This window comes from Achroia grisella, unplaced genomic scaffold (assembly GCF_030625045.1).
Source record: "Achroia grisella isolate CSIRO2021 unplaced genomic scaffold, CSIRO_AGI_Agris_v1 utg3071, whole genome shotgun sequence".
In the NCBI taxonomy this organism is placed as follows: Eukaryota; Metazoa; Arthropoda; class Insecta; order Lepidoptera; family Pyralidae; genus Achroia; species Achroia grisella.
This window is the reverse complement of record NW_026712790.1, coordinates 212,255-234,860: the sequence shown is the minus strand read 5'-3', so window position 1 is coordinate 234,860 and position 22,606 is coordinate 212,255. Positions and strand designations below refer to the sequence as shown.

Sequence of the window (22,606 nt, the reverse complement as noted above, 5' to 3'; positions counted from 1 at the left end):
CGAATTAAAATTTATTTATTTATTTGGTCACTAATACAAATACTGTTTTTTTTCTCTTTATTTATCAAGGAGCTTAGCACAGTAGTGAGCATGTTATGTGCTCACTTCTTAATCAATTACATTACATCTAAACTTTAAAATACTATAAAGATAAAATTTTACCTACTTTTATCTACAAATTTAAATTAGTACCGATTGTTTTGATACAAGTTTACAAATAGTGTTAATATAAAAATAATAGGATATCTTATCCTATTTTTAATGAATACAATATCAAATCAATTTGCTATTTAATATACTTAAAAAGATCGGTAGTATCTGCGAATATTTTTAAATTAGTACCAAAATAGTAAATTAGTACAAATTTAAATTAGTACCGATTGTTTTGATACAGGTTTACAAATAGTGTTAATATAAAAATAATAGGATATCTTATCCTGTTTTTAATGGATACAACATCAAATCAATTTGCTATCTAATATACTTAAAAAGATCGGCAGTATCTGAGAATATTTTTGAATTAGTACCAAAATAGTAAATTAGTACAAATTTAAATTAGTACCGATTGTTTTGATACAAGTTTACAAATAGTGTTAATATAAAAATAATAGGATATCTTATCCTATTTTTAATGGATACAACATCAAATCAATTTGCTATTTAATATACTTAAAAAGATCGGTAGTATCTGCGAATATTTTGAGTAAACCTTTGCATGTACAAGGAGTAGAAATTTTCTTTATAATATTTATTTATTTTTATGAAATATTGAGGAATTATTTCGCAAAAATTACCACCATCTTCAGTAGAAGTGTCTTATAATTATTTTTAAATGTCTGTACAGTTTTTCTTTTAACCCTGTACAATTAACACAGTGCCATCTAGTCCCACGGTAAGCAGGGTTATGTTGTGGGTACTAGACAACTGATATAAATACTTAGTTTTTTTTGTAAATACATACATAATGTATGTAGAAAACATCCTGATTGATACAAAAACATACGTTTATATTCATGAGTATATAAACGTGTATGTTTTTTCTACCAATCTGGGTGTAAATGTTGCAAACACCGTGCGAGGAATTGAACCCGCGACCATCGGAAGTAAAGCGGTGTTAAACCGCTAGACCTCCGAGGTCGTTAAATTCAAGCGATTTAACCATCATTATACAATGTTAATTTTGACGTTCAACAGATGGACGGTCTGTCTGTCTGTTTGTCACTTTGTTTCCTCGCAATTTGCATATAAATAGCTTGCCGGGGAGCCGCGTAGGTGTAATGTTTAATACAAACTCACTTCAGTTGTTTTCTTTGATATTTGCTATGGAATACAATATGCAGTTTGTAATTACGTTTTCTTTGGTCGTATTCACGATTTGTGCATAAAATAAATATCAGACTCCGTATATTCATAGGACAAAGTTTATCTATCTTATATATAAAATTGTCGTGTCACAATGTTATTTACGATATTCCTTCGAAACAGATTTTTATGAAATTTTATATGCATTACTTCCATTTGAAGAAAATGGATTTCCCAGTGCACTGATGGCTCGTCCGCGTTGAGATTCCATAGATTGGGTATTAGGTTGAAATATTTTTGCCCATAACCAGTAAAAATGAATGAAAATAGCTTGTATAGATGTTTATTATTGCAGAACGCAGTGATAGAAGTGTTATAAAACAAAATGTATATAAATAACATCATACTTTAAATATGGATAAAATACAAAAACTGCCAGTGATTCTCATTGTAGGTCTAACATTCAGTATGTCTGAGAATCGGCTATTATCTGTCTTTCATAGTCGTAAGTGATAAGGGTTGTCCACCCCTAACTTTTTTATTTATTTTTGGTCATTTTTTTAAATATAATGTGGCAATAAAATTTGTAGTTTGTCTTTTTTTATAATGTGGTATTAAAAAATACATTCATACAATCCTAAATTATCGTCCTTCTACAATCAACCAATATTTTTAAATTGTGGGGGAAATAAAATGCAGACGAAGTTGCACGGTTCAGCTAGTGTAGTATAAAATGAGGAGGCAAACAAGTATACGGCCCATCCAATGCAAAATAGATATTTTAAATTATGGACGCCTGAAACACCACTAGTTAAAAGAAATAGAGTTAACCATTTATAATAAATTCTTCTTTGCTAAATTTAAATTAATCATACGGCGGATTAATTGCGCTAAATGAACAAGATTAATAAATCTATATCAAGTTAATGCCGCGACACGCCTAGAGCGCTTTAAATTTCCAAACGCCAAGAACGTCTTCTTCAACCTCACTCACGTGTACACGCATCGCGTAAATCCTTACTCAATTCCATGTCTATTATATTTAAACTAACTACTCGCCCCTGCTTCGCACATTTGTACATGTATTCTATATGTAAACCTACCTCTTGAATCACTCTATCTATTAAAAAAACGACTATAGAATCCGTTCCGTAGTTTTAAAGATTGAAGCATACATAGGAACGGACAGACAGCGACAGCGACTTTGTTATATACTATGTAATGATAATAGTTAGTCTATTTTATAATAAATTCTTCTTTGTTAAATTTTAATTAATCATACGGCGGATTAATTGCGCTTTCAATGAACAAGATTAATAAATCTATATCAGGTCAATGCAGCGACACGCCCTGGGGCACTTTAAATTAATTTGCATTTTATTAAAGCCACAGAGTAAATAGAGATGATATCTGTCAGATAATTTATTACACGGTTAGCAATAGATCTAGGCAGGAACGATATTTATCGATGTTTAGTGAGGAAATATCGATATTGTACAACAACAGTAACTAGTGGTCAAAATTCGACCATAATTAATTTAAATTACAAGTTACGGTTCTATTGTCAAAGACTATACTTCTATAATCACATGCACTAGCAGTCGCACAGGCAATAAACAAAAGAGTGCATATGCCTGTGTGTATCAAATACATGATAGCCGCGCTGTCACCCTGGATAGGAAACTAACATTTGGACCTCACATCAAACGAAACCGAGCCGCCTCCGTCCCGATTACACTTTTACACACACATACGACACCGTCCTCGCCGGCGAAGACGACGACCTCTAACACACCATACCGCGCAATCAACCGGGCGCCTGCGCACGCTTGTATTATACGAGTTGTATTATATGTAAAGAAGATTTTTACATTGGTCATGATTTTTACATAATCGAAGTACAAATATAATATATCGATACTTATATATAGAAGTTTTCTAATATCGTTAAACCAAGAATTCTGATTCAAACAAGACTCTACATTATGACTTGTATTATATGTAAAGAAGATTTTTACATTAGTCAATAAATGAAATATAAATATATATCGATACTTATATATAGAAGTTTTCTGAATCGATCTTCCCTATATAAAGCAAATCGTTAAACTAACAATTCACAGGACTGTATATTATGACTTATATTATAAGTAAAGAAGATTTTGTATAAATATATATATCGATACTTGTATACCGATTATTATATCGATGTTTTTTGAATCGAACAACCCTACATAAAGGAGATCGTTGTACGAACAATTCACAAGTGATATTACACTCAAGATTACAGAGTAGATTAAAATAATGACAGGGTTGTAGAATTATGTTAAACAAGTAAAGTTAATAGAATTAATTTGACAAACTCAGTGGTCTAGTGGTTTAGTTAACACATTTGGATGTTCGCAGGTTCGATCCCCGTAAAATACAATTTTATTAAAGAGATAATTTTATTAATAAACAAAATTATACTCTTGTATGTATGTATGTGTATTTTATAAACATGTTTTGTAATAAGTCTATCACTAGTAATTGGTATTTGTTAGTTGTATGGTACAAGCTCTGCCTAGTTTACCAGAGTCACTTGGATTAATTTGGCTTGTTTGTTATCGGCGTTACCATTACCAGATATTTGTACAGAAATAAGAATAGAATAAATACGAAGCAACTACAAAATAATTGACACTATTTTAGTGGTGGGCAGATTCGACCTCACGAACTGAACCATTACTCCACGCTATATACAAACTATGTCTACATCAATTTAATGATTTCTTGCAACATATAGAAATATCAGGACTATAATTAGTCTGTCTGTTACACTAATGATAGAACATAAATGAATGTCCTAACTAACAATATTACAGGCAGCAAATGGATAATTAGAAATACTATATCTACACCAATATTCTATAATCATACATAGTATAAAACAAAGTCGCTGTCGCTGTCTGTCCCTATGTATGCTTAAATCTTTAAAACTACGCGACGAATTTTGAAGCGGTATTTTTAACAGATAGTGTGATTCAAGAGGTAGATTAATATATATAACTAGCTTTTGCCCGCGGCTTCGCTCGCGTTAATTTATCCCCTTAGGGATGGAATTTATCAAAATCCTTACTCAGGGAATGTCTACGTCATAGTAGATTTATGCATGCAAAGTCTCAACCCGATCGGTTTAAAATTGACAAAGTTTCATACAAACTTTCATCCCCTATTTTATCCCCTTGGGGGTAGAATTAATCAATATCCGTTCTTAGCGGATGCCCACGTCATAACATCTACCTGCATGCCAAATTTCAGCCCGATCCGTCCAGTGGTTTGGGCTGTGCGTTGATAGATCACTATGTCAGTCACCTTTGAGTTATATATATTTAGATACATGTACACTCGTGCAAAGCCGGGGCGAGTAGCTAGTAAATTAAAAAGTAAAAAGATAAGAGAGAAGAGAAAAGAAGAGAGAAGAAAAAAGATCTTACTAACATTATAAACGCGGAAGTTTCTGAGTATAGATGGATAAATATATAACCCTGAACAATTAACACAGCGCCATCTAGTCGCATGGTAAGCAGATCTTGTGTTATGGGTACTAGACAACTGATATAAACACTTAGATATTTTGTATAAATACATACGTAATATACATAACAAACATACCGATACACACAATCATACTCATGAATTCAAATGTTTGTGCCGTGCGAGAAATCGAATCCGCGACCATCGGAATTAATGCTAAACCGCAAGACCGCCGAGGCCGCCAACTACTAACACTACTAATGACACCTGTATTTACTTTCTAGCTTACTTACCTTTTGAGAAGCTGTTGAGCAGTGTGGTGTCCTTGATGCCGACCTAGATGATGATGATGATGATGATGATGAATATCATAAACGCGAAAGTTCGTGAGTATGGCTGGATAGATGGATGTTTGTTACTCTTACACGAGAATACTAGGGAACGGATTTTAATGATTCATTTATGAGAATATCATGTATACAGGGAAGAATTTAGAGAGTTTTAAAAAACTTAAAGACTGTACATAAATAGAAACTTACGCAATAAAAATAAGCTAATTTTACCTAAATGCCGTCTGCACAAAGTCAGTAATTCATTCTATGGTAATTGCGTAAGATTTTATAATAAACTGCCAAAATCTGCACTAAATCTGACGGAGAGGCAATTCAAATCTTATATTAAACAATTTTTGTGTAAGAAAGCCTATTACAGGATAGACGAATTGATAGACGACAACATATCAAGTAAATAATTAGTTTTTTAGCATACAACGTTATAATTTGTTTATCTCATTGCTTTCTTGATTCAATTATTTTAGAAATATGAAAGCGTAGCGGTTTTTGTATTGATTGCCGCATGCATTCTTATGTGAAATGTGAATACTATAACCATCAAATGGCAATTGTGAGTAGCTATGACGTGGTCTGGTGTTTTGAGTAGTCATGCTCACTAAAATGTCCAGACTTGTGGCGGCGTGGTGGGCCGGGTCATTGGGCTCCTTAAAATATGGTCGAGCGCAGTGGTGGCTGGCTCATCCGTGAACGGGTGCTGTTTGTGTGGACTGGTCTGCTCTAATCACTATGGCTTATTTTCTCTTAGTAATTGTTTAACCAGTTGTTGTATATTGAATGTTTTTTCTATTTTATTGAATTAGTACTAATCGGTGGTTTGTATTCACACACTTAAACTTAAATTGTAAAGTAATAATAAAATTATTTAAAAGAGCAACACGCAAGTTTCTTGCTCGTTCTTCTTGTGATGAGACAGCTTTCCGAAAGAGCGGTAGATTAAAAAAAATGTTATGACTATTCAAAAGTGCTTCAATGTAAGTTTATCTAAATAAATGATTTTCTATTTCTATTTAATGATACTTTACAGTAATATAGCTTATACATCAGAATAACACATAGGCAGAGTCATACATATATTGGTTTCGATGGTCTATCTGTTTTAGCACACCGCTTTATTTGATTTTAATGGGAGTTTCACTCGCTGACAACTAATGTTATAAGCAATAACTATATATGTATTATATTACGCTATTATAGAAATTGTATTAATTTTAATAAAAAAAAAAAGTTAATTTCCATACAGACAAAGTAATAACTGTTCTATATATATAAACTTTTTTCACTTTGACTTTGAAATTAACTCATAGTTACTATATTACTGTATCATTTTATGACACAATACAGGGATAACCAACACGCGGCCCGCTGACCGCTTACGGTCCGATAAACATATTCATGCGGCCCGCCAAGAATTGAATTGAATTCAGTTTTTCGACTTTCTCTCATCATATTGTTATAAGACTAATTATAATATTTACAGTACATTTTATAAGACAATATAAATTACAAAAAAAACAGAGTATATTAAAAAAGAAGAAACAGATACAATATATAAGTCTCAACATTAACATTATGTCACTCCTGTCCTTACTATGTCGTCATAATGACCTGTATGAGGGACATCCAGTTACATTAAAAAGTGTGAGAATTTTGAGTTCTAGATATTAAATACTAATGTTAATAATAATACTGCTGTTGTAGGATGCAAATCAGCATGGTACATGTTAGTGAGTATAATTGTTTGTATGTGTTTATGTGTGGATGTATGTGTGTGTGTGTGTGTGTGTATAAGGTGTACTATTATTACAAATTTAGGGGCATAATAGGTTCCAGTAACATACTAGTACATGCTAAATCGTCATTTTTGTGACGAGTCTTTTTCGTATTGAGTTTGGGCTATTGGCAAGTGCTTAGACCTGTAGTACTGCGACCTACATAGATCTATTGTGTTCGCCCTTTTCAGAGTTCGCTATGTAGACCCGTCAGGGACAAGAATTGAAGGATATTCTTGTGACGAGTTACTTATCTGGGACTTGTTCGGACATGCAATACGAACTTTTGCATTAAAACTTGTATTGGAAATCTCTATTTTTTTTTAATTTTATATTTTGTGTTCTAATGTTTATTATAAATAACAAATTTTAATTTAATTGTACATTATTTACGAAAGAAATATAACTATGTATTTGTATCAGTTGTCTAATACCCATAACACAAGCTCTAACTAGCTTAATTTATATATTAATATTAATTATATATTAACTTGGGTCTAGATGGCGTTTTGTGAATTGTGCTGAGATTATTATTATTAACATTGTAGACAACAATGTTAATAATAATAATCTCAGCACAATTCACACTTTCTCAGCTTTTGCTTTTTTACGCTTTGTGGCGTACAGTTTATATGCGGCCCGCACGCATTTTAAAATGAAATTAGCCCATTGTTTAAAAAAGTTGCTCAGCCCTGGTAATATATATCATTTTACGAGCCTGTCTAAGAATATAGTACCGTAAAACTGTATATAAACTCATTTAATACATAATTTCGTATATCACAAATATTATTACTGTGAAATGAGACAATCTAACGGGCATGGTAAATAAAATTTTCCTACGGATTTACGCATTTCATAAACAAACTGTACGGGTATATAATCGCACTGGGGCGCAAGTTACGATGTACTATGATTTTCTCATTACACGGAAACAAGTATGATCCATAAATAGCTCTAACAGTGTAATTAGAAATTGCATAAAACTATATGTATATTAGTTAACTTCATAAGATTCATATATGGTACCAAACACTCGTATTTCTAACATTATTACATATTAGCTATGCCCTCGCAATAACATATAGGCTAATTTCATGCGGGTGAAACACCCGCATGAAATTAGTCTATATGTTATTCTGATGTATGTATTAAGTTCAGTGGATTTTGCGTGAAAAAGTAACAAAAATCCATCCTTAAAAAACTTTCGTGTTTATAATATTATTAAGATAAGATTGACAAGCTCGGTGGTCTAGCGGTTTAGCACACCGCTTTATTTCCAATGGTCGCAGGTTCAATTCCTCCCATGGTGCAAACATTTGTATGATTGTTGTATCAGACTGGGTATTTTATGTTATGTATGTTTTTACAAAAAAAAATAAGTATTTATGTCATTTGGGTAGTACCCATAATACAAGCTCTGCTAACTATGGGACTGGATAACGCTATGTTAATTGTCCAAAGTAATTTATTCATTTAAAAGAAAGTACGAAAGTACGTTTACTAGATACACCTAAACTAGAGGCAACGAAGTACCACTGGATAACGCTATGTTAATTGTCCAAAGTAATTTATTAATTTAAAAGAAAGTACGTTTACTAGATACACCTAAAGTAGAGGCAACGGAGTACCGTTTCCTCTATTTTAAGCGCCAAATTCAAATTCAAAATATTTTTATTCATGTAGGTCTATTACAGACTCTTATGATATGTCAAATCTACAATCAGTTCGGAATGATTTCGAGATGAGAAGAACTGACAAAAAACTCAGCTCGTATTCTTTTCAAATTAATATTATACATGTTTCCAATAATGCAGATTAATTTTTAAATTCAAACTTGGGAGAATTGTGTGACACCCAGCATATGCTATTTCAAAAGCAAATAGTCTAATCAGTGTTCGTAACCCAAACACTGCCAACCAGCTAACTTTTTAAGCTGTTTTGTATTGAATATGAAATATGATAGTAAAATTATTAGTACAAAACTATGTCACTCTGAAACTACGTCCGTTGACCGTAGCTATTTATAAAAAAAAAAACACGGCGCGTTCCATCACAACACGCCGGTACCTATCATGTTCTTTGAACTTGACTAATTTTGTTTAATGACAAGATTTACGGTGTGAGAAATGAGGAGTTTATGATTCAATTGATGTCGTGAATTAAAATTATTGGGGCAGTTAATGTTATGTTTATGGCGACACCGACGACCGTTTTATAGTGTTTTACATTAAAATGTTGTACTGCAGGAATACTCAATTGGTCGAGTACAGGTGGGGGTAAGGATTCATAATAACGGGTTTATTTTCTCGAACTATTTTAATGCTACTTCACCAACGTCCATTTTTATAGTTATTTTTAAACTTTTATGTTTAATATGCATTATTTATATTATTAACTGGGTCTTAAGACGAATAGTTTTATGGTAAATAAAGGTATTTACATACCTCTCTTGACATTTTTACAGTGTTTGACATCAAAATGCTTGAACGCGGAGTATACTGTATTCCTACAGTATACTTAATTGGTAGATTTCAAGTGGGGGTGAGGATAGATAGTAATAGGTCTATTGAGCTTTATGTTAATATTTTCTGTAAAACTATTTTAATGCCAATGACCGTGTATACAAGCATAATTTTTTTATACTAGGATGGTAGCAAACTGGCATACGGCCCATTGATTGTAAATAGTTACTGTAGCCGTATGGACGCCTGAAACACTAGCAGAGTTATATACGCGTTGCTGTTAAGAAATCTGAATATACCCTTCTTGAAAAACCTCATGCTGCACTCTCTTAGGAAATGCTCGGCAGGTAGTTTATTCCACATTCTAAGTGTACGCGGGAGGAAGCTCCTCTGAAACCGCACTGTCCGAGACCACTTCGGTTCTAGCGTGTGGGGATGAATTCCCTGTTGATGGCGAGCGGTAGGATGGTAAAAGTTAGCCGTGGGCACAAATCTTCAGAACATAATCCATTGTAGATTCGTAGATCACACAAAGCGATGCGAAGTCTCGCCTCAAGCTAAGTGGTTCAATACCGCCATATAAATCGACAATTCTCATAGCACGTCTCTGTACCGAGTCCCAAGGATCGAATTGGTATCCAGATGTGGGCGAATCATGTAATACAATGTTAATTATAGTATTTAATACAGTATATCTGCAAATAATTTAATTTAAATCTTATAAAATCTCAAAAAAGAATAAAAGCTGAGCGTCTTGTCAGCTCGTAAGCACTTTGAACTGACGGTGGATTTGACATATCACAATAGTCTATAATAGAGCTACATTTTTTTTATAACACAGGGGACAAACGAGCATGCAACACCAGGGGAATTGCAAGTATGTTGTCGGCCTTTTAAAAAGGAATAAGCTCTTTTCTTGAAGGTTTCAATATTGTATCAGTTCGGAAATACCATTGCTGGATGGTGATTCCACAAGGTGGTTAAGCGTGGCAAAAAGTTTCTAGAAAAACTCACTCTGGAGGACCGCCATTCATCCATATGATCAGGATGTTATTTTAGTTTCTGGTGGTACGGTGACTGAAACTCAGCAGCTGGTATTAATCCGAACAATTCCTCAGAACAATCTCCGTGATATATGCTGTAGAAAATGCACAGAAATGCAATATCTCGCTGCAAAGCCAACGAGTCGAGTTTGTCACATAGACGTTGATTACCAATGATTCTGGCTGCTCGGTTCTGAATGCGGTCAAATGGAAGTAGCTGGTATTGTGGTGCTCCTGCCCAGAGATGAGAACAGTATTCCATATGCGGCCGGATCTGCGCCTTGTATAATTGCAAGCGATTGGCCGCCGTGAAATACGTTTCACTCTGCTGAGGACACCAAGCTTTTTTGAGGCTATTTTAGCCTTGTCCTCCAAATGACCGCAAAACTGAACGTAACTGGCTATATCAACGCCAAGGACCTCGATATTTGGCTTCACATCAAGGAGAGTGTCTTGAAACTGGGGAGATACTATAAATGGATTCTTTTTAGCGGTAAACGCGCAAACTTGTGTCTTCTTGGGGTTGAATTGAACACAATTATTAAGATATTTTGATTTCCTAATAAATTTCCTACATCGTAACTACCACTTCCTCTTAATTACCAAAATCGATCAATAAAAATGTAAACATCAACATCCCTGACCCACATTGGAGGTAATAAAAATCATGTCCATTTTATGTGCCACAATATAGTCTTAAACACCATTGATTACTTATAAAACGATTACCCACACTTCAGTGATTAGTCGGCAGTCATCAGTGGATCCTTCGGTGATTGGCCCGTAATCATAATGACCCATAATAAAAATGTAAATAAATACAATATAGATACGTACACATATAATTTTACTAAAATAATAGTTTTCAAATCCAAAATATCTTTACGCGTAGAAGTGTAGTCTTTGACAATAGATTCTTAATAATGTTCAAACCTATAATTTAAATTAATTACGGTCAAATTTCGACCATTTGGCGAGCACTAGTTCAAATAATATTGAAATAAAAAAAAATCTAAATCAAAATATCTTTAACACTAACATATATAGAGTAATTCAAGAGGATTTATAGTTAGCTAGTAGTTGATAAAAAAATGACAAACAAAATTGAAAAAAAAAGGACAGTCCAGTTTATTAGCTCAGATAACTTGTACGCGAGTGTGTTTAATTAAATGAAATCGTACTATTAGGTTAAGTTTGAACTGGTTTCTATTTTAGGTTATATAATTATACTGTCAGGTTAAATTGTTTGCAGATAACTTTGTAATAATAATAATGATAATTGAATTGTAAATGTATACTTACATATAAATAAAATTGGTGTGTCCATTTGTAATAGTGAAATAACCATTTTTTACTACATGCATATGAATATAAATACGGTACATACACCAAAATAACACTTTTTACAATTTTTGTCTGTCTGTTTGTTCCGGATAATCTCTGAAATGGTTGGACCTATTTTGACGGAATTTTTTTGGCAGGTGGCTGATGTAATAAGGAGTGACTTAGGCTACTTTTATTTTAGAAAAATAAAGTTAAATTCCACGCGACGATGTCGCGGGTACAGCGAGTTGTAACTACATTCCCACACCCCAATAATTAACAAATACACCCTCCAAACTGCATCTATGAGAACCAATGTAATTATTTCAACAGCCCTGAGTGTGAAACGCGATAATGAAGCGTAGAATTTTTATTGAACTGTCCAATGGGTTACGTTCAATTTGATTATAAGCGAGAATCCATTTTGTTTATTGGCTTGTTGTGTGAAATCACTTTATCTGTGAACCAACAGGGACCGGCGACGAGAATAGAACAGAAAATAATAATTTTTTTTTTATTCAAATTAATTTACGTTTAAGTACTTTTGAATAGTTATACTTATTTTTTTAATCTATCGCTCTTTCGGAAAGCAATCTCATTGTAACAAGAACGAGCGACTTGCGTGTTCCTCTTTTAATTAATTATTGTAATTTTACATTTTTAAGTTAAAATGTTTGATTACATTAGAAACTACGAACTAGTGAAAATATTAAATACACAACCAACTGGTTGAGTAACGATATAATATACTAGCTGTTCCTGCGACTTCATCCACGTAGAGTTTAACTGTATTCTTCTAAAGTAAAAGATTTTTCTAAAATAAAAGTAGCCTAAGTTACTCCTTATTATATACTACCTGCCAAAAAAGTCCCGTCAAAATAGGTCCAGACATTTCAGAGATCATCTGGAAGAAAAAGACAGACAAATATTGTAAAAAGTGTTATTTTGGTGTACGTACCGTATTTATATTCATATGCATTTAGTAAAAAACGGTTATTTTAATATGACAAACAGACACTCCAATTTTATTTATATGTATAGATTATAGATTGTTTCTTTTTAAACTGCACTCGAACATTTCTAAGTGTTTCTCTTCAAAGTGTAGTGGCGAAGTGTAAATCGACTCTAATTCCCACGATTGTTAAATTTGTTACTGTAAATATTATGAGTTGTTTAAAATGACTCATTTTGTAAACATAATGACTAATTAAAATAGATTTCCGGTTTAAATAACGTTGGATTATACAAATGGTTCTTGTTTAAAGTGAGATTTCGTGTTCGATGTCACATTGGAAATAGATTACAGACTCCTCTTTAAATTACATATTATACATATATTACTAGCTGTTCCCGCGACTTCGTCCGGGTGGAATTTAACTTTATTTTACTAATATGATAGTAGCCTAAGTTAGTCCTTATTACATCAGCTACCTGTCAAAAAAAGTCCCATTAAAATCGGCCCAGTCATTTCAGAGATTAGCCGGAACAAACAGGCACATAGGCAGACAAAAATTTTAAAAAATGTTATTTTGGTGTACGTACCGTATTTATATTCATATGCATGTAGTAAAAAACGGTTATTTCAATATTACAAACAGACACTCAAAATTGTATTTATATGTATAGATGTATAGATAATAAGTTAATGTAACATGTAGATTTTTGTTTGAAATGTAATCAAATGGTATTTATTAGGGAGATGTTTAAACACACAACACTCACAATTATAATTAACATAATATAAAATGAACACAAACAATAAAGTACAAAATAGAAACAAAAAAACTTAAATACATTAGTAAAAATTACAAATATAAATGTATATAGACATGTTAGAGAATTGTAGTGATGTGGTCTAGTTCTTCGAATTTCGAGAAAACTTCATAGCCTTAGTGATATCCTTATAACTCACGTGATTTTATATAATTAACTTTCGTTGGCAGAAATTACTAAAATAAAATTTCTTCAAAAAGTACAGAAATCTGAATCTCGTTTATTAGTCGGTTTGGCGGGCTAACAATTAATTTTAACAAGCCACTAACCGTATCTCATTAAAAAAAAATTGAGATATAAAAAGATAATATAATTAAAAAATAAGACTAATTACAATCTGTTTATCTTGAATTAGTTCTCGAAAAATAATAATTCCAAGAAGTCTCATTAATAAGAGGCATAGGATTCCAAATTTGAATATCTTAATCAAGCGAACAATTTAATTTAAATATATCCGTTCAGAAATGTTTGTTAAAGAACTAAATATATTTAAATATCGAATTATAGAATCTGCAAATTGTTATAACATTTGTTATTAAATAACTACAAATATTTAAATATCCAATTATAGAATCTGCAAATTGTAATAATATTTGTTATTAAAGAACTAAAAATATTTAAATATCGAATTATAGAATCTGCAAATTGTAATAACATTTGTTATTAAATAATTACAAATATTTAAATATAAGGTGACCAACTATGCTCATTTACTGAGTTTTGTACTCTTTTTTTCGCAAACCGTACTCTTTTCAAATTCTGTACTGTGAAAGTACTCACATGTATAATTTTATATTCATTTGTATTTCTAAGACATTTTTTACATTAATTTATTTCAATTTTATTAATTAAATATTTAAAATTATTTTGACAGTACTCACGGGCGCAATTTCATTGCTTGCCGTTTCAAGCACTAATGCTGCTGTTGGGTATTTTCACTAGGGAATTATTATTGGAGCAGTGAGACTTGCGACTTGCAACTTCCTGTGAAAACCTTATCTACCGTCTTAACAGTCAAATTTTTATATGCAAAATGAAAGTTGTTGGGATGTGGCTACATTATTAGACGAACATCCTCATTTAGCACTAAAACCACTGAAGAAAAATATGTTTTAAAAGAAAATAAAGTACTTTTTTTAATTTTTTTTTTTTTCACCTCTGAAATTGAACCAACTATTTTTGTTCAAAACGAGTAAACTTGCAAAGTGTACTTACTCCTTTTGAACAAAAAATATTTGGTCACCTTATTAAATATCGAATTATACAATCTGCAAATTGTAATAACAGAGTCTATACAAGTCCTAATGTTCGACCCATATTCTTTAATCCTTCACATAAAAATAATAACTGCAGGTATTCGTTAATCTCTTAATTAATTGGTCGGCCCGCCGTCGGCTCGTTGTGCAATAAACTACATCGTTTTTAATTTTATTGACAATCCACTTCCGGTCAATTTAGCTGCGAATTACATGTTATTAAATATTCACGCATGGCATATATAATATTCAAATATATATTTAAATTAAATCCTGTATAATATCATTAAGTTCTATAATAATTTACTGTTAATATCCGTGAGATAATTCATCGGTTTCGCGCTATTTAGACGTGGTTGTCTATAGAAAGAGACAAATGTTATACTTTTTAAATTGAGAATTGGTGTATTGGGAAACTAGGCTGTTTGGGAAATCACTCGTCTGTAGTTATGCTTATCTATTATATTCCCAAATAAAAAAATTGTCTCTGCTGTATATTTTATTTATGTACTAAAGTATTAATTATCTAGTACCCATTGTACAAGTTTGTAAGTACTAAAGTTGCAATGAATTGCCAGTGTTCAGATTTTTATTGCTTTAACTAGATGGCGCTGTGCCATACGTCAAAGACTATTCGAAAGAACTAAATTAAATAATTGCTAAGTCATATAAACAATAATTATTATAAATAATACACTAACAACTATAATACTAAGACTACTATTAAATAATAAGAAGTGTACTAAAATTAGATCAAGATTATAAATTATTACAAACAAATGGGCCATTATAAACATAATATTTGTTATTTATATTAGAAAAAAAAGTCATCGCTTCATTTCCCACATTTACGGTGAGAACAAAAAGGAAATTTCTACTCCAAATAATCGTAAAGATAAAGAATATACGGCAGTCGTGAGCCACCCATGTTGAATATCAAGTTTCCAGTCATAAAAATGGTCCACAACAATGCATTATATACTATTATATATCGGCGAGGCGACAGACAGACTAATTACTAACATAAACAGCCATGTCTGTAGGTGTAAAAGTTACGGGCGGTACCAAACATACGTACGGACATCGAAAAACTTGCGGCTAAGGGTCACCGCGCACGAGCGTTAGTCGCCGTTGCGATTAGTCGCTATAGATATTTTTAAACTTTTTTTTTGACGGCCTCGGAGGTCTAGCGATTTAGCACACTGCTTCAATTCCGATCTGTAAATTAAGGGGTTAAGACTCGGTTATCAATATAAACAGTCGCTGTTTTATACCACGACGGTGGCAATCAAACATACGAGAAAGTAATGGTAAATGGTAAATCAAGTAGTAGACAGGCTTTTTTATCAATTGTAATGCTATTGGCCATAGCTGGCCGTTACAGCTTCACCGGACTATGCATTCAAAAATATCTTTATGGATGCAGATGTCATTCAAAAGCCGTAGAAAAACTTAAGTACCGATTGACGATGCGCAAGAACGAATACTTGTACATTTCATTATTAATTTTATTATTCGTTTAATTACGTCTGTAAGATTAACATTCTAGAACCATTATATATGCCTATTACATCATTATATAGTATAAAACAAAGTTGTTGTCGCTGTCTGTCCGTCCCTATGTATACTTAAATCTTTAAAAGTACGCAACGGATTTTAAAACGGTTTTTTTAATAGATGGAATGATTCAAGAGGAAGGTTTATATGTATAATACATGTACACCCAGGCGAAGCCGGGACGAGTAGCTAGTCTACTATAATGCAAGTAAACAGTATATAACACTTTTTTCCTTATAATCACTTTCATGAAATTATAATGGTAATAGGTATTTTAAAAATATAATCTTTCAAATATCAGTTCTGAAACAGCAAACTCACCCTGATTTTACTTTCACTTGAATATATAGTAAAATAAAAATCACACTTCAAAAGTATTGATATTAACTTATTCCTGAAAGATATTGTAAAACTACTAAATAGTGAATTCTATTTTTAAAATCGGTTTAGAAATTAAGACATCGACAGATCGCACGTCGCTCGATAATCGTCCGTGTCCAGCCAGCCTAAGATCGGGGCCACAATGAAATGCTGAGCCAATATTGACCGTTGCGTAAGCCGTCGTTCCCACGGGGTCCTGGCGGACTTTTCTCATGACCATTCAAAATAAATTCCCAGTTGTTGAATGTAACACTACAAGGCGCCTTCACAAGCAAATTGAAGTCCAAATATTAGTAATAATAATTCGGTACACGGCGATATGCACAAAGCGGCTTTTAACTCATAAAGAATGTGGTAATTGAATTGGATTTTTGTGTAATCTGTCTACTTGTGATGCTTGTTTGGTATTTATTTGTGTGTGGTACGGGGTTATAATGTCTATATTTGATAACTTAACCGCTAGTACTTAAAACTGCTGTTGTACGGAAACTTGTTAAGTTGTATGTAATAAACTAAATAAATAATTTTAGGACCTCCGTAATGTAGCAGTAATGTCAACATTGCCTGTTGTACTTTGCTTTTTTTGTAAAGAGTAACAAAAAAAAAAATTTTTTTATATATTATTTCTATTTTTCAAATAGAAAACTGCTTTATTTGCCCGTGATGGTGTTACATTTCTTTTAATTTAATTAAAAAAATGTAGAGTTGCCTGCATTTCACACTCAGACTTAAAACATAAATTAATTTCATACAGGACCTTACAGCCTCTCATGCACTTCATAGTTTTTTTATAGTGCAAATGTAAATTTTTTTTATAAAACAAATGAATGTAATCTTTTTTAATATTATGAACGCGAACGGTTGTGAGTATGGATTGGTTTGTTACTCTTTCACGCAAAAACTATTGAACTGATTTAGATGAAATTTTACAGTATAATAACACTTAGGCTATAAACTTCATGTAGGTGAAACCGCGGACACAGCTAGTATGAAATAAATTAGTTAGTCGAACGTGGTGAATTACTTTAATTAATTATTGTTAATTTATTTATTATCAATTGAAGGTTAATAAAATTAACCCTAGATAATACACACAGCGCCATCTAGTTACAAACAAAGCAATGTTTGTGTTATGGATACATCGATACACAGATACATTTTTTTGCTAAATATAACAGAATATACATAGAAAGCACACAGATCAATACTCATGAATACAATTATTTGTACCGTACGAGGAATCGAACCCGCGACCATCACAAGTAAGTCGGTGTGCTAAACCACTAAACTACTGAGATCATAAAAATTATAATAATAATTATTATTAATTAATAATACTAGTAATTAATCACGATGGAAATAGGGCCTCTATACTCCATTCCATTACTAAATCCCTTCCTTCAAGTTCTACCACAATACCTACACGAATTAATTATACTTGTAATTAATCACGATGGAAATAGGGCCTCTATACTCCATTCCATTACTAAATCCCTTCCTTCAAGTTCTACCACAATACCTATTCATTCTGTCCATAATAATAATAATTATTAATTAATTATACTTGTAATTAATCACGATGGAAATAGGGCCCCTATACCATTACAAAATTCCATTACTAAAATAATAATAATTATTAATTAATTATACTTGTAATTAATCACGATGGAAATAGGGCCCCTATACCCCATTCCATTACTAAATCCCTTCCTTCAAGTTCTACTAGAATACCTACTCATTCTGTCCACATATTAATCAACTAAGAGGTTCTAGTAATAAAACCCGAATGCCTATATCAGGATAAGTTAACGCGTAAGGTAAATTCTAAAAATCATTGTATAATTTATCCCGAACCGGTTACAAACATTTAGATCGAGTAAAACTTACCACATTCAGAGTTAACAGTGTATTTTTGAGTTTGTTTATTGTTACACCAGTGCATTGAGTGAACGGAACTATAGTAGGCCCATCGTACACTGAGCTACTGCACGTCAAGTCGGTGTTAGAAAGAAAATCTTATTATCATCATTACATAGTGTTAGCTTCAATACATAAATAACACTCAATTGTCTAATTTGTTACTTACGATGTTGGTGGCGTCACGATTATGCCGCCACCAATAGGAATAGAAATAAAGAAGCCGGGAACAAGGAGGGAGCAGGCTGCTCTCTCTTTGTCGAGGCGACTGAGATGACCAGACGTGAATGTGGAGTGTAATTTGAAAAAGGAATAAAATAATAGTACTGCTGCATCGACATATCATTTCTGAAACTTCCCAATAATAGTATAAAACAAAGTCGCTGTCGCTATCTATCCGTCCCTATGTAAGCTTAAATCTTTACAACATCGCAACGGATTTTGAAGCGGTTTTTTCTAATAGAAAGAGTGATTCAAGAAGAAGGTTTATATGTGTAATACCCAAGCGAAGCCGGGGTCGGTAGCTAGTTAATATTGTAAACGCGAAAGTTTGTGAGTATGGATGGATGTTTGTTACTCTCACGCAAAAACTACTGAACGGATTATGATGAAACTTTACAGTAATGTAGCTATCATAATAACATATAGGCTATAATTTTAAAAGATATTATGTAAAGTGGGCGAAATATAATGATGAATGCCATGTAATTGATGAGACGAAGTTGCGCGGCTCAGCTAGTATTTTATATATGACTCTTCATATTTTTTTACGTATTTATAATTCCAAACAAACTGACAGTCCATCTAATGGTGAATGGAAACCGTTGCCTATATACATAAACAGTAGTAAGTACTTCACCTACAATAGGTCCACTCGTACACCGAGCTACTGCAGGTCAAGTCCGTGAAATATTTTATACTAGCTGTACATGCAACTTCGATCGCGTGGAATTGAACATATTTATTACAAAATAAAAGTAGCCAAAGTTACTCCTTATTACATCAGCTACCTGTCAAAAAAGTTCCGTCAAAATCGGGCCAGCCATTTCAGAGATTAGCCGGAACAAACAGCCTATATAGATAAACAGTACTAAATACTTCACCTACAATAGGTCCACTCGTACACCGAGCTACTGCAGGTCAAGTTCGTGTTACAATAAAATATATTTTATATGAAACGGTATAAAGTTGTTTTTTATGTATCTAAAATGGTAAACAAGTTGATGGTGCACCTGTTCATGCATAGCGGCTTTATACAAAGTCTATCTCTGTAGAAATTAAATGCTAGAAAAAATAACTGAACTAGAATACTAATCTTAAAATACTTATGATTAACTCCAAAAATCCAAAAATTGCTATTGTAGTAACTCAGGCTGATGTACATATGTATGTATTATACCTATTTATAAAATGGTCTTAATCATAACGTTTTATTTTCTTCTGTTATTTTTACGTACGCTGTCTCGTGTGTAGTATGTTTTAGCTTTTAAGTTGTATAGTAAATAAGTTCAAATTCAAATTCAAATTCAAATTCAAATTCAAATTCAAATTCAGATTCAAATTCAAATTCAAAAATCATTTATTCATGTAGGACATTTTAGCCGCTTATGAACGTCAAGTTTCTACATTATAATTAAGAATACTGTAATGATGAATAAATGTCTTTAATGTCGAGACCCTTGGTCCGTGGGGTCCTAGTACTATAAGACTTTTCAAAGAAATAACGAAAAGGTTAGTGTCGACATCACAGAAGATCGAAGAGCTGGCAGCTACCTTGGACAAAGAATTAGTCTAGCTATTCAAAAAGGGAACGCTGCCAGTATCTTCGGAACGTTGCCTAAAGGGACCCCTTTTAATAATACATTTTAGTCATCATATTATATATTTTTTAATTTTAGGTTCATAGTTGTACAATTAGGTTATGTAAATAATAAATTAATATAATGTCTTTATTATTATTATTATTATATACCATTGCATTATACTCCATTTAAAAAGAACTACATTTATTTGTTTTCATTTATAAGTAACCTTTGATATTCATTTGCTAGAATCCAATTGAGAGTTAATACGACATGTCATGATATTTATTTTAAAACTAATGTTGATTTATGTATGTATAAACTCGTAATACACAACTGTCAGATTGATAGACAGAAGCAAATACACACAACAGTGATACTAAGAATTATAATATATATTATAAGTGTATATATTCACTTTTCTTTCGACTTAATTACTAGGGGCTCGTCAGACTTAGTTAAAATTTTCTGTAAATTTATTTAAATAAATAATATTACAGAAAATTTTAACTAATTATATACAAACATACAAACAGATGCGGCAGAGACTTTGTTTAATAATATGTATATATTTAAAGATATTTTTTATTTTCCTTAATTTTTTTAAAATTACGATAGTGGCAAACAGGCATATGGTCCATCTGATAGACGATTACCTTAGCCTGAAACACCAGGGGTGTCACGTGTGCATTGCCGCTCTTAATATACCCTTCTTTAAAAACCCCATACTGTAGTCTCGTGAGAAAACCTCGGCAGGTTCATTTCACAGTTTAAGTGTACACGGGAGGAAGCTCCTCTGAAACCGCATTGTCCGAGACCACTTAGGTTCCAGTGTATGGGGATGAATTCCCTATCGATGGCGTGCAGTGTGGTGGTAAAAGGAACACAATAAAATAATACATTGATGCGATATCGATCGCCTGTTGTGCGATCGACCTAAGTACCTCTCACAGCTCTATCCAGTATCTTCAGATTTACGACTACATTACTCTCGACATTTGCATTAAAGTGTAATTATAACAAATCATAATGTTTGAACTGCATTTAGCACGCTTGTTGTAATCGATTGATTGGTTTGCAATTTTGTATTTTATGTGTTCTGTGATAGAAACGCATTTTCTATGACGTTCATTGTTGTTTATAATCAATTATTTGTAATGACCTTCCTATTGACGTGTTATACGATGCCGCAAATATAATGCAATAGATGTACAATCGGATTTACTCTGCGTGATCGAATCAGAAATGAGGAGATCCGCAGAAGAACCAGAGTGACCGACATAACCCGAAGAATTGCGACTCTGAAGTGGCAACGGGCGGGGCACATAGCTCGGAGGACAGATGGCCGTTGGGCAGTAAAGTCCTCGAGTGGCGACCACGGACCGGAAGACGCAGCGTGGGAAGGCCTCCAGCAAGGTAGACCGACGATCTGGTCAAGATCGCTGGAAGACATCTTGTCTGTCAAGTTTTCCGGGCTACGATGATGATAATGATGAGATGTACAATACTCAGCTTAAAGTACACTTTGAACAAAGTCATCTGAGTCTTGTAACGACTGAGCTATCGCAAGTTAAGCGGTGTGCTAAACCGCTAGACCACCGAGGCAGTCCACTGATGATAATCATTAATATTTATAATCATCAAATTAAAAAATCATTTATTCATGTAGGACATTTTAGCCGCTTATAAACGTAAATTTTTTATAATATATTTTATCCCTACCGTCCATTTCAATATATAGATCCAATTGAGAAGTGGCAAGAAACTCAATTGAATTACTTTTTTTAAAAGCCAGTTTGTTTACAAGCTATATTTATATAGGTGTCTATAGATGTTTAATATAAAATGAAAATCCCATGCATTAACTATTTTATACCAACTATGTATGTGTATACCCGTGATTTATGTATATATATATATATATATATATATGTATAGGTACTATAAAGATTCTGATATTACTAGCTAACCCGCTGATTTCGTCTGCATTACACTTGACATGTATCATTATATTTCGCCCAATTTACTTAATATCTTTTTAAATTATAGCCTATATGTTATACTAATATATAACCTATCTAAAGTTCTATAGTATCATCAGTTCAATAGTTTTTGTGTGAAAGAGTAACAAACATCCATCCATACTCAC

The 22,606-nt window shown here is 32.5% G+C and overlaps 1 protein-coding gene across 1 annotated transcript in view; it reads left to right on the top strand.

Annotated features, from left to right (window-relative positions):
- LOC131843379 (uncharacterized) overlaps positions 1 to 22,606 on the top strand; it is a 138,956-nt gene that overhangs the window by 34,338 nt on the left and 82,012 nt on the right. The gene's annotated exons all lie outside the window — the stretch shown is intronic.